The 10,869-nt window shown below is 38.7% G+C and overlaps 1 pseudogene; it reads right to left on the reverse strand.

Moving 5' to 3' along the window:
- Positions 1-384: 384 nt before the first annotated feature.
- LOC149259294 (mitochondrial outer membrane protein porin of 36 kDa-like) lies at positions 385-1,051 on the reverse strand (annotated as a pseudogene).
- Positions 1,052-10,869: the final 9,818 nt, after the last annotated feature.

Consider the following 10,869-nt stretch of genomic DNA (forward strand, 5'->3'; position numbering starts at 1 on the left):
TGGGTTAGATCTATACCAGAAACAATATGAAATGAATGGCCTAAACAAAACCCCACCCATATCAAATATTGAAGAGCTCGGTTAATAATCTTACCGTTACCTAAAACCAAAAATGTTTCACAACTTTTTAACTAGATTGAAGCTTGGCCAACCATGTTTGGAAATTCCCATTTTCAAGAGCATATGCCTTATAAAATTTACAACATATGACTTCACAAAACTACATTGCTAATTAAGTCAAGGTGTTGAGCTACTTTATGCCTCAAAAGAAAACACATGAACTGAAATAATTATTCTGAAAGGAAAAAATAAAAAATTCCAATCAAAATTTGGCACAAAGCTTCACTTAAATCTCTACCAAATTGCATATCCATGATAGATCCTTCAAGTCTTCAAAACTAGAGATAACCCCACCTTCGCATGGTTGTGAAAGGCTTTGGTGTCCACCTCACCAGAAAGAGTAACAAAACTTTTAGGCCTCTACTCATGCTGAAGTAGTGCAGTTGTCGTTCCATAATTATTGAGGCACCCCTTAATTGTTGTTGGTGGGTCCAAAGCATGTTGAGTTCCTATGGTGAACATATTCGTGTTCCTTGAAAAGATATGTGATATCTCTCCTCCAACAACAATCCTTTTTAGAGGACTAACAATGTGCAAGTAAGATGCCTTCAAGGTATCACCCTTACTAGTTCTACAAAACATGAGTCACTTTCAGTATGACACCAAAAAACTTTCTATGCAATGCTTCATAAAAAGTTTGCAATTGCCCCTAAATTTTACAAAAAGCCCACTAAAATTCACTATTTTAGTTTACAAGAATGGCAAGGACCAAGTCTTACAAGGTCAAAGAAGAAACAAAATCAAGCTTTGAAATACTCAAGCCTTCATCATATTTCAAGAAGTTTCCTTATGCAATGTAGAAAGCAACTTCACCCCCTACAAAAAGACTCTCATTTCCAATTACTCCTGAGAAATGTGTTATTGGAGATGGTGTCAATACAATGCTTGTACTGACCCCTACATAATCATGCATATATTGAAGCTCAACCTGTCAAATTTACAATATATAATGTAAAAAAGAGTTAAAGTGTAATCCGTTTCACAAAAAAAAATTACAAAAGTATTTTTATCACTATAAAACATGAATAATGTTGTTAAGCATTGTGTTTATCACAACATACCAACATGAAATTCTACCATGTAGATAACCTTGTGACTATTGATGATCAAAATTAGGGGGCATGTTGAAGCCTGACTAATATGGATGTCTGAGTAAATGTCTACAATATTACAAAGAAAAAGCTCCAAATAGAAACAAGAACAAGATGTTTCGTTGCAATGGTTCTCACATATAAAACCAGTTATTATTTTTCATATCCTTCCAAATGGCTTATTTCAAACTACAGAACTAGCAATTTGATCCCTTCTAAGGTGAGACTGAGTGGAAGAGCACACTACAAATGAAAACTACAACATATTGCAAATATATGCATTTAGGAAAATGGCACAATTGACACAAATTTCTAATCACCTTAATTGTCATGTCTTTCTAAATGGTAAAAATGAATGCCACAATAACTGAAAGAATGTTTTAACTTATAGAATGTAGCAATGTCCCAATTAATACAAAGTACTGTAGGTTGTTACTTTACAAAAAACACCTACATTAAGCATGAAAATTGTTCAAAGCTAAATATGATGTCAAAGATAGATTTGATTGTTCAAATCCTACAATTAATAGAGACAACATCTTGCACAACTAGGTTTTCACTCTCAAGTTCTCTATTCTTAGGGGTAGCCATGACTTCCCTAAGGAGGGGTGGCTCCCTCTCCTCCTTTGATCCATCCTTTGAGGCAGCCACAAAAGCTTTCAAATATCTTGTGGCAGCTTCTTTCTCAAAAGCAAAAGAACCATAACATCAGCCAAATGATGGTTTGTTAAGAAATGGAATAAGTGCTTAAAATCATTCCATCAATCCAAGGAGAAAAGAACTTCATTGCTACCTCTAAAATTTGTGCTTCGAAATATAGATTCAATTATCAACTATAAACCCCAAAGTTACTTGACAACATCACCCATTGTCACCTTGGTGATCATCCTTCTCACATAAGGCTAGCTCTCCTCCAACATAAGGGAGGAATCCATGATAAGGCTTGAGGTAATGTCATGGATCTATCTTATCTAAGTCATATAAATGAATGCATATATTTTTCATGCATTGATATATATATATATATATATATATATATATATATATATATATAGATATATATATATATATAAATATATATATATATATATAGATATTGATAGATAGATATAGTCAAAGACAAAAAAATCAACATCATAATTTTTTGCAATGTCAAACCTCAAACAAAAAATCAGCCCAAAAAAATCATGGGATTTGGAAAACAATTGACACATCCCAATTTTTTTTAAATCAGCAGAAGTCGAGAAAATATCAACAAAAATGGAAAAAAAACACCAATCCAAATTTAATCCTCTTAAAGCGTCAATTTTGGTTTCTTTTTACTCAATTGTCTTTAGAGCTATTGGGGAATGAGAGAAAGGTGTTTACCATCATCAATAACCAAGCCCACCATTGTTCCTATCACCATTGAAGTTTTTGAAGTTTTCATATTCTCAAATCCCAAGTATTTCTTCAAATGCCACCCACCTAACTAGTTTTTTCCTAGACTTATGCATTGTAAGGCTTTCATAGTGCATGATCCTTGCCTCAAATTATCATTTTATGCATTGTAAGGCTTTCGTAGTGCATGTTCCTTGCCTCAAATTATCATTTTTTATGGCTCATAGAACCAACTCACCTTCCATGAGGACCAATTATAAAGCAACATGCATTTGAGCATTACAAAGAACAATTCATTTTTCCAATCAATGTGTGATGTTATTGCTATTGCTGGCCTAGGGTATAAGTTCCATAACTACACGTTGCAGTAGCCACTACTTCAAGGAGAAAAGAATGACATCAACATAGATAGAAGGAAATAAAGAAGTCATGGGAGGCCATCAGATGCATGGTGATATCTGATGATAGGACGACCCTTATAATGGTAGAAAAGACTATGGTATGCACTTTATCACTAAGGCAGCATGGTTTCATGTGAAGAAAAAGTTGAAAACTCCAAGAAATAATCTAGAACAAAAGGGACGAGGCATTTGAGTGATTATAATCAGCAAAAATGAAAACAATCAAGTAAGCTTCAACAAAATCTAGAACTAAAGGGACAGACATGATAGCAAGGGGGAATATGGCATGAAAATAATGACCGCAAAACATATCTACTTGATTAGGCAAACTTAATGTGACTGCACTTTCTGTATTTGAATGAAACAAAGAAATTCAAATTAGATGAAAATGACAACATTATACTTTGTTTTTTGAATCCAAAACCTTTTTCATTTAGGTTATTTCATTTTAGAACAAAATACCTTGAAAAAGAACTTCAAATGTGCATCTTACATTTCAACAATGAACAATAGAGAATACGTCAAATGCATACAACATTGATCCAAGATGTGATTTATACAGACTATCTCTCTTTATCATCATAGTGATCTTGGTACCAATCTCAAGAGAGCATCCTTTCTAAAAACGACAATTCTGGCTAAAATATGCACTGCTATAGCTCATTTAAAAGTTGTAATCTCACCCAAATGAAAGGGAGTAACATCCTTATTTAATGTTGCATGGCATCCCTATCTTCATTGAAATATATATAATTTTGTTAATCTGTTGTTCCATATACCTTTGCCAGGCTATCTGACCATCCATCCATCCAAAAAAGTGACCCCTTTAAATGAAAAGGGGCAATAAGAGAATATCATACTTGGGACCCATTTCCAAAATACACTGGCAACCCTGCACTCCCGACACACGTGTATAACAGTCTGTTTTGTGATAAATCACATGACAACAATCTATTAGACCTGAGTAGTGGAGCCAACCTTTAAGTGTTAGACTGCTGTTGAGCACCAACCATTCAAGCACTCTAGTCTAAAAGGAGTGGGATTTCCAGATGTCTTGACACCTCTTAAACCATCTGTCTTTATTGTCTTAAATAGCTTGCCTTTTTTAAGTTGAACTGCAATTGGGTGATTTGGTCAGAAACCATCAGACCTTGTAATTGGGTTCTTTAGTTATACTATCCATGATGAGCTTCTCATAGGATCATTTCCAATCATTGTAAAACAATCCCTGGACATCCAGGTTCATGTTAAACAGACAAGAACCAAAAATGATGTTATAAAGTTCTGTTAAGATGTGATTGTCCCACAGACTATGCTTTCCTTTGAAATATTTTGTTGTAAAACAAAAAGAGCTAGTTAATCAAGGCCACTCAATGGTATTTAGGATCACCTGGATATATTAATCCTAAACAATAAGCATAACAAGTACTAACCATAACCATCTAATGTTTTCACTCACACTTATTTGGCTTTGTAGATATGGAAGCCTAAAGACTCAATCCAATACAAGAATAAATCATATGTTTCACTATGAAGCTAATATTTATTTATCACTTGGAAACCACTAAATTAACTGTAACGATACTCTTTAAACTCCAGTCAATATCCAAAATTTGCAAAGAAAAACAAATGGGGATCACCCAGATGATGCTACAGAAATTATTTTACAAGTTACAGACGATTTTGGCATCTCCTACTTGAGGCTAAAATATGTTTTCTTTGTATTAAAGAAGGTTAAAGTAGATCTAACTGAGACAACATGTAATGGAGCTATCTGTGTTCTATTTACAATAGTTTAATTGATTGGCCATATGTTTATCATATGTACATGCATCTCAATAGAATGTCCAGAAAGAAAATAAAGACCTTACCTAGAAGTTTCTGTACTCTGAGTCTTTCACATAATGAATCACAGAAATGGTTACAGTTCTTTGACAACAAATCATAGGCATAGCCAGGCCACTCCCTGCTAAGTTCTTTCAAAGTCTGATTCACCTTAGTAGCAGAAAGATGGGTGTGGCCAAGTAATATGCTTTCGCGATAAGTATACATAGGATTCTATTTAGGAGGACAGCTGAAAACCCCAGTTCCATTCTCACAGAATCCAAAGGACCATTCCTCACCATAAACCTACAAATATATATATATATATATATATATATATATATATATATATAAAAGGTACTCCATTCTGAAGAAAAAAATTCATACCTAAAAAATTATATTGATACACTAAATTGGCTTTTCCCAACAAATATTCAAAATAATAATTCTTTAAACCTCAGTTAGCATATAATCAGAATTATTCATTTCCAAAAATCCAGTAAAATACTATACAACTATCATTTCTTTATAGAGACACAGTACAAAAGAGCTTTTTAAAATCATACCATTTCTACTGACGTAATACTCCAAACCAATCCACTAATTACAATGATAATCCACAAATGCTTCCTCCTGTTACCCCCTGGTTATGGTTCTGCTTGAAAAGATCTAACCTACACCTATCTAGAGAGCAACAAAATATTGTTCTTCAGCCAAACAGCAAGCAATCAATTCAAACTAATAATTATGATTTAAACTACAAGTTCAAAACATTTAGCAATAGATTCTAGCTAAAGGTGTTGACCCTCTATATCAAGCATGTCCTTTGTAAACTCATTTGACCTAAGAAAATAGGTTTTATCAAAAATCGCACATAACTAGGATCGCACTTTACCCTAGTTATGGTTCTGCTTGACAAGATCTAACCTACACCTATCTAGAGAGCAAAAAATATTGTTCTTAATTGAAACAACAAACAATCAATTCAAAAAAATAATTATGATTTAAGCCACAATATCAATTCATCTATCAATAGATCCTCGCTGAAGGTGTTGACCCTCTATATCAAGCATATTTTTTGTCAAATCATTTGACCTAAGAAAATAGGCTTTATCAGAAATTGCACTTTACCATGTGTTATGTTAGATACCTATAGTAATAGGTTTCATATTTCATGATTGGCAAGAGAAAAGCCAAATATGCTCTGCTCTGGTATCCCAAAGATCCCATATTTCCTAGAAAGCAAGAGTTGGGTAAAGTGTTTCAAGTATTGAGGACCTTATTTCAATTTTTGTGGATGATTCAACAGTCTAATCTGGATCATGCCATGTTTCAATTTTGAGTTGTAGAATAGAGAAAGAGGTCTGTCCAAACAGCTTAATCTTGGCAGACAAGTAGTTCAGGTAGAGAAGCAAAGGTTCCCAAAAGTTTAATCTGGGACCTTGGAAGACATAAGGGTAGAAGTAGATAGAGAGAAAAGGAAAAAGCCAAAGAAAAGAAAAGGCAATTGAGGGTTGCAAGTCCAAGTGCCCCTCCAAGAAGAAACAAAAAATGCTAGGCAAAATAGTTGGGTAGGCAGTTGTGGTTGCAGAAAGAATATGATCACCATTACACAGGCATCAATAGGTCTCTTGCCAAGGCAATAAATCTATCAGCAAACAAAGTGGTGAATTCCATGAACTCACAGCAAAGAGGATCACTAACTTCTTTTCTTTCCCTTTCTAGTCCATCACTAACACCCCCTTTCTAATTCCCCTCCTTCATTCATATTAACTCCTAATTCTACTATATAACCTCCCCTATCTTACCCCCACCCCTAATAATACTAACACTAAGGTGTATAAAACCCCAAATCTTATGTATATTCCCTCCCCTAGGCATAATAGCCGTGTATTGTTCAAAAGGGACCAAAATGGCATCTGGCCACTTTGGTGAACCTATTCCACCCTATTCCCCCTTTGCTGCAAGTTAATTTACCCTCAAATCACCTCTGCATTGATAAAACCCCCTCTCCAAACCCCTTTTGCCTATAAAAACCTTTGCAAAGGTTAATACCCGCCTCTGGCACGTTCCCCAATCCTTCCACATTATTGGTTAAGCGAAACATTTGAAAAACCCATAAAAACCTATAAACTTTAATCTTTTCTGCCCGCAGTATGAAGCGCGCATCTTTTTCCTCCGCCAGCCGTCGGATCAAGCCCATCAGATCCGACGGTCCACATCAATATCGGAGCGCATCCTATGGCGGCACTTTAACCTCCGGGAAAGTGACGTTGCGCCTTGTCACGCCTCCTCCACGCGTCGATCGATGAACCATCTCGGAGCCGGGTCTGACAGCTGTTGCGCCGTACCTAAACCGCCCCGAGAAACCGCGGCGGTTTGACTGCCACCTACCTGTCGCTGACTCGCCGCCACGTCCTTTTCCGCTTGTACCTGCCTTTGTTATTGGTCCACCTCACTGCTGACTGGGTTGCCACCTCACCGCCCCTTTGACCATTCACCCACTGCCACGTCGCCCGATGACGTCAGCTGACGTCACCTCACCATGACCCACCAATGACGTCATGCTGACGTCAGCAGAAAAAAGCGCCAAATTGGTAAAATAACCCATATTTGCCAATTTTCCCGTGTTTTTACCACTTTCACTGTTATTTCTGCTGAATGCTCTGCATGACCGTTTGCACTCTAATTTTCGCCAACCAGTCTATTTAGCCCGGGCGACCTCCTCAAGCAGCAACTGTGCACCTTTGCTTCAACCTCTGCTCATCGAATTACAGGTATTTAGACCGTTTCGCCCTCCATACGACCTTCATTAAGCTTGAAATTGCTCAGAGGGAAAGTAGAACCATAAAAACACTATTTGCACCATTCATTTCCATTTGTTCATCCACCATTGTCATTGTGAGGGCCAAGAAGTACCTGCAGAGCTTTAGAAACCTGCAATTCACATAAAACCTCTGTAATTCTGTGTTTTCCCGGCAGAATTCCTAATAGACATAATTCACCCGATTGGAGAGTTCAGTTAGACCACAGAGAAGTTCTGTCACTAGACTCCAGTAGTATTTCAATTGCTATTGAGAGAATTCCCCTTGGATACTCAAAACATCAACTGTTTCTACAGAGAACTGCCTCCAGACTGTGTTTTTACCATTCCACCTGTCCACCTGCAATTCTTGCAACTTGAAGAGCTATGGAGGCCCCTATTGCACTGAATATTAAGCCCATCAATGCTCCTCACCAGGAATTAGCATGGAAAGCCCTGGGAGACATGGACTACCAAATGCTGGATTGGTTCCCCATGGGAACCAAGTACAATATTCAAATGTTGAATGAATTAAGAGCCCAACACCTCAGTGGGGCAGATATCTTGGGGATTTGGGAGTCAAATTTGCCCATATACAACCTTCCCCAAGTCAATCCTATGCCAGAGCTCATTTATAGCTGCCAGGAATGCTATGACCCCAGCCAAAGAGCAGTCATGAGCCCCACAGGCCTAGTCCTGTTCCAGATCACCCCAGAGAGCATAAACCAGATGCTGTGCTTCAAAACAGCCAAGAAATTGACCCCTCTATCCATGCAGAATCTGATTAACAGAGGGATCAAGCTGTCCAGTGACCAGATTGTCAAAATCAACCAACTGTTTGTCACACCAGGCTCTGAAACAGTCAGGACCCCTCCTATTGGGTACCAATATCTAAATGAGTTGGGCAGAATGTTGGTGGATCTAATTGGCTATGTCCTAGGATTCAGGGGGCTGGAAGATGTAGATGAAAGCATAATGGCAATGCTGTCTATATTTGCCCCTGGTAAGCCTCCAGCTGTGCAGTATGATTATGCAACTTACATAGCAGAGAAAATCCATGAGCAGTTCATGAATTTGAAAAGGGAGAGACTGTTCAGGTACTCCTCCTATATATATCATTTATTCCTTTTCTACCAGCCAGCTACCTTCTCTGTTCCTTTGAGGCCACTCAATGCCCAAGGAATCCCAAGATCAGTTGTTTTATGGACCTCTGTTTTTCATTCTACCTCAGTATCACCCTATACATACTGTGAGTTTATTGATTTATTTGTTCATCCAGCCCTAACAGCACTGCAAGGTACTCCTCCTCCTAGATTAACCGATGATATGAAGAGGATTATACATTTGAACAAATCTTACAATATTGGCAACTGGTACTTCTACCAGAACCACACAGTCATTAGGATATATGGCTGTGAATTGAACCCATTTAGGTTGCCGAGGTATGTCCCCATGAGGCTATTTGCCTTAGAATATTTCAGGCAGTTTGGGAACTCAGATTACCTTCACTTTCAGAGTAGAAACAAGAAGTCACAATTGAAGGTAAGAAACCAGCTAGGTTCCTTCCTATATAACAGGAAAGAGAAAGGGTGGAAAGAGGCAGACAGCATCCTACAAGGCCTCAGATTGCAGACCAGTTTTGAATGGATTCCCTATGACCCCAATCATTCTATCTCCCTCAGGAGAATTAGATACAGATTGGGCAACTATGCACATAAAAGACAACCTGAAATTGAAAAGTATGCCAATGCACTAGATTGGGAAGAGGGTACACTAGTAGAACAAGTCACTAAGGAAGAATTACTTGAGAAAGAAGCTAGGAATGTGCAAAAAGAAACTGACTTGGAAACTTGTGGACAGGTGCCCCTCTCCTACAGAAAGCAAATTGGAACAGCTGCTAAATCTTCAGCAGCACAGCAGCAAACTACTGAGAAGACACCCCAGGCAGCAAGCAAAGACAAAGGAAAACAGGTGGAATAGCCACCTATATTGACAGAAGAACAAGTTGACACCTTGCTACAGCAGCAAGAAGAAATGGAACAGCAAGAACTGGGGCAGCAACAAGAAGAAGCACAGTCCAGTGAACAGCAGCCCTTGCAGCAAGAAAAGGGGACAGATCTACCTAGTAACACTGAGCAGCAGCCCCAAACAGAGGTGCCTCCCAGGACAGACACCAATGTAGACACCTCAGTCCTCCAAACACCACAGAAGGAGGACTTGACCAGGAAAAGGGAGAGAGAGACCCCCCACACCTCATCCTTCATCAGAGGAGAGAAGAGACAAAGACTGAATGACTCCCAAGAGGAGGACATAGCAGTAAGGCAAGCCATGGGCATGGGCCCACCCAGTGGAGAACTTTCGGCCAGCTCATCTCAGCGTGGACATGACATGACTATGGGAGGAGAGGTCAGCTCCTCCGGACAACATAGAGAAGGGCAGTCAAGTATAAAGCAGCAATTCATTGACATCAAAAGGAGGAGTGATCCCATAAAAGTGCAGTTGTATGATCACTTGTTAAAACTAGCTCCTAGCAACCAGCAGAGACTCATGTCTGCTTTCGATGTGAGCGAAGGCAAAATGATAATGAGCCACTTCATGCCCACAACTTTGCATCCTCAGTCCACCTCGGACTATCTAAGAACCAACATGGAGGTTCTTGCCAAAGACATACACCCTATGGACAAGATTGAATTACATAAGCAAACTGGTGAAATGGTGTATGCCTCCCTGGCAGATGAGACATTGGAGAACTACAAACTAAAGAGTAGCCTGGATAACACAGCTTCTCAGCTGGAATTAGAAAGAGCATCATCACAAGCCAAGGACAATAGGATCAAGTCCTTGGAAGAGGTAATTATAGAGATAGGGCATGATCCTAAAGATGTCAAAGGCATCCAAGAACTCCTGAAGATAAGGGATGCAGACATGGCGGCCCTAAGAAAGAAAATCAAACTCCCGGCCACCATCCATCCACAAACAGATGAAGTTGCCCAGCAAAGGCAAGAAAAGGATGCTACAGATCTGCTGGTATCCCTATACAAAGAGCTGGTTAGGACTCAAGACCAGCTAGGACAAACTGAAGCTGCAAAGGCAACACTACAAGAAGCACTGAAGCAAAGAGAAGAGGGCCAACCCTCCCAGCCTCCTCCTGTGATAATAAATCTTGAGGAAGTCCCTCCAAAGACTACTCCTCCTCCTCAGCAAACAGAAGCTACAGCACCAACTACAGCGCCATCCACAGCAACAACAA

This window comes from Pinus tabuliformis, chromosome 6 (assembly GCF_031772625.1).
Source record: "Pinus tabuliformis cultivar Carrire ecotype Pingquan chromosome 6, CPIR1, whole genome shotgun sequence".
NCBI lineage: Eukaryota > Viridiplantae > Streptophyta > Pinopsida > Pinales > Pinaceae > Pinus > Pinus tabuliformis.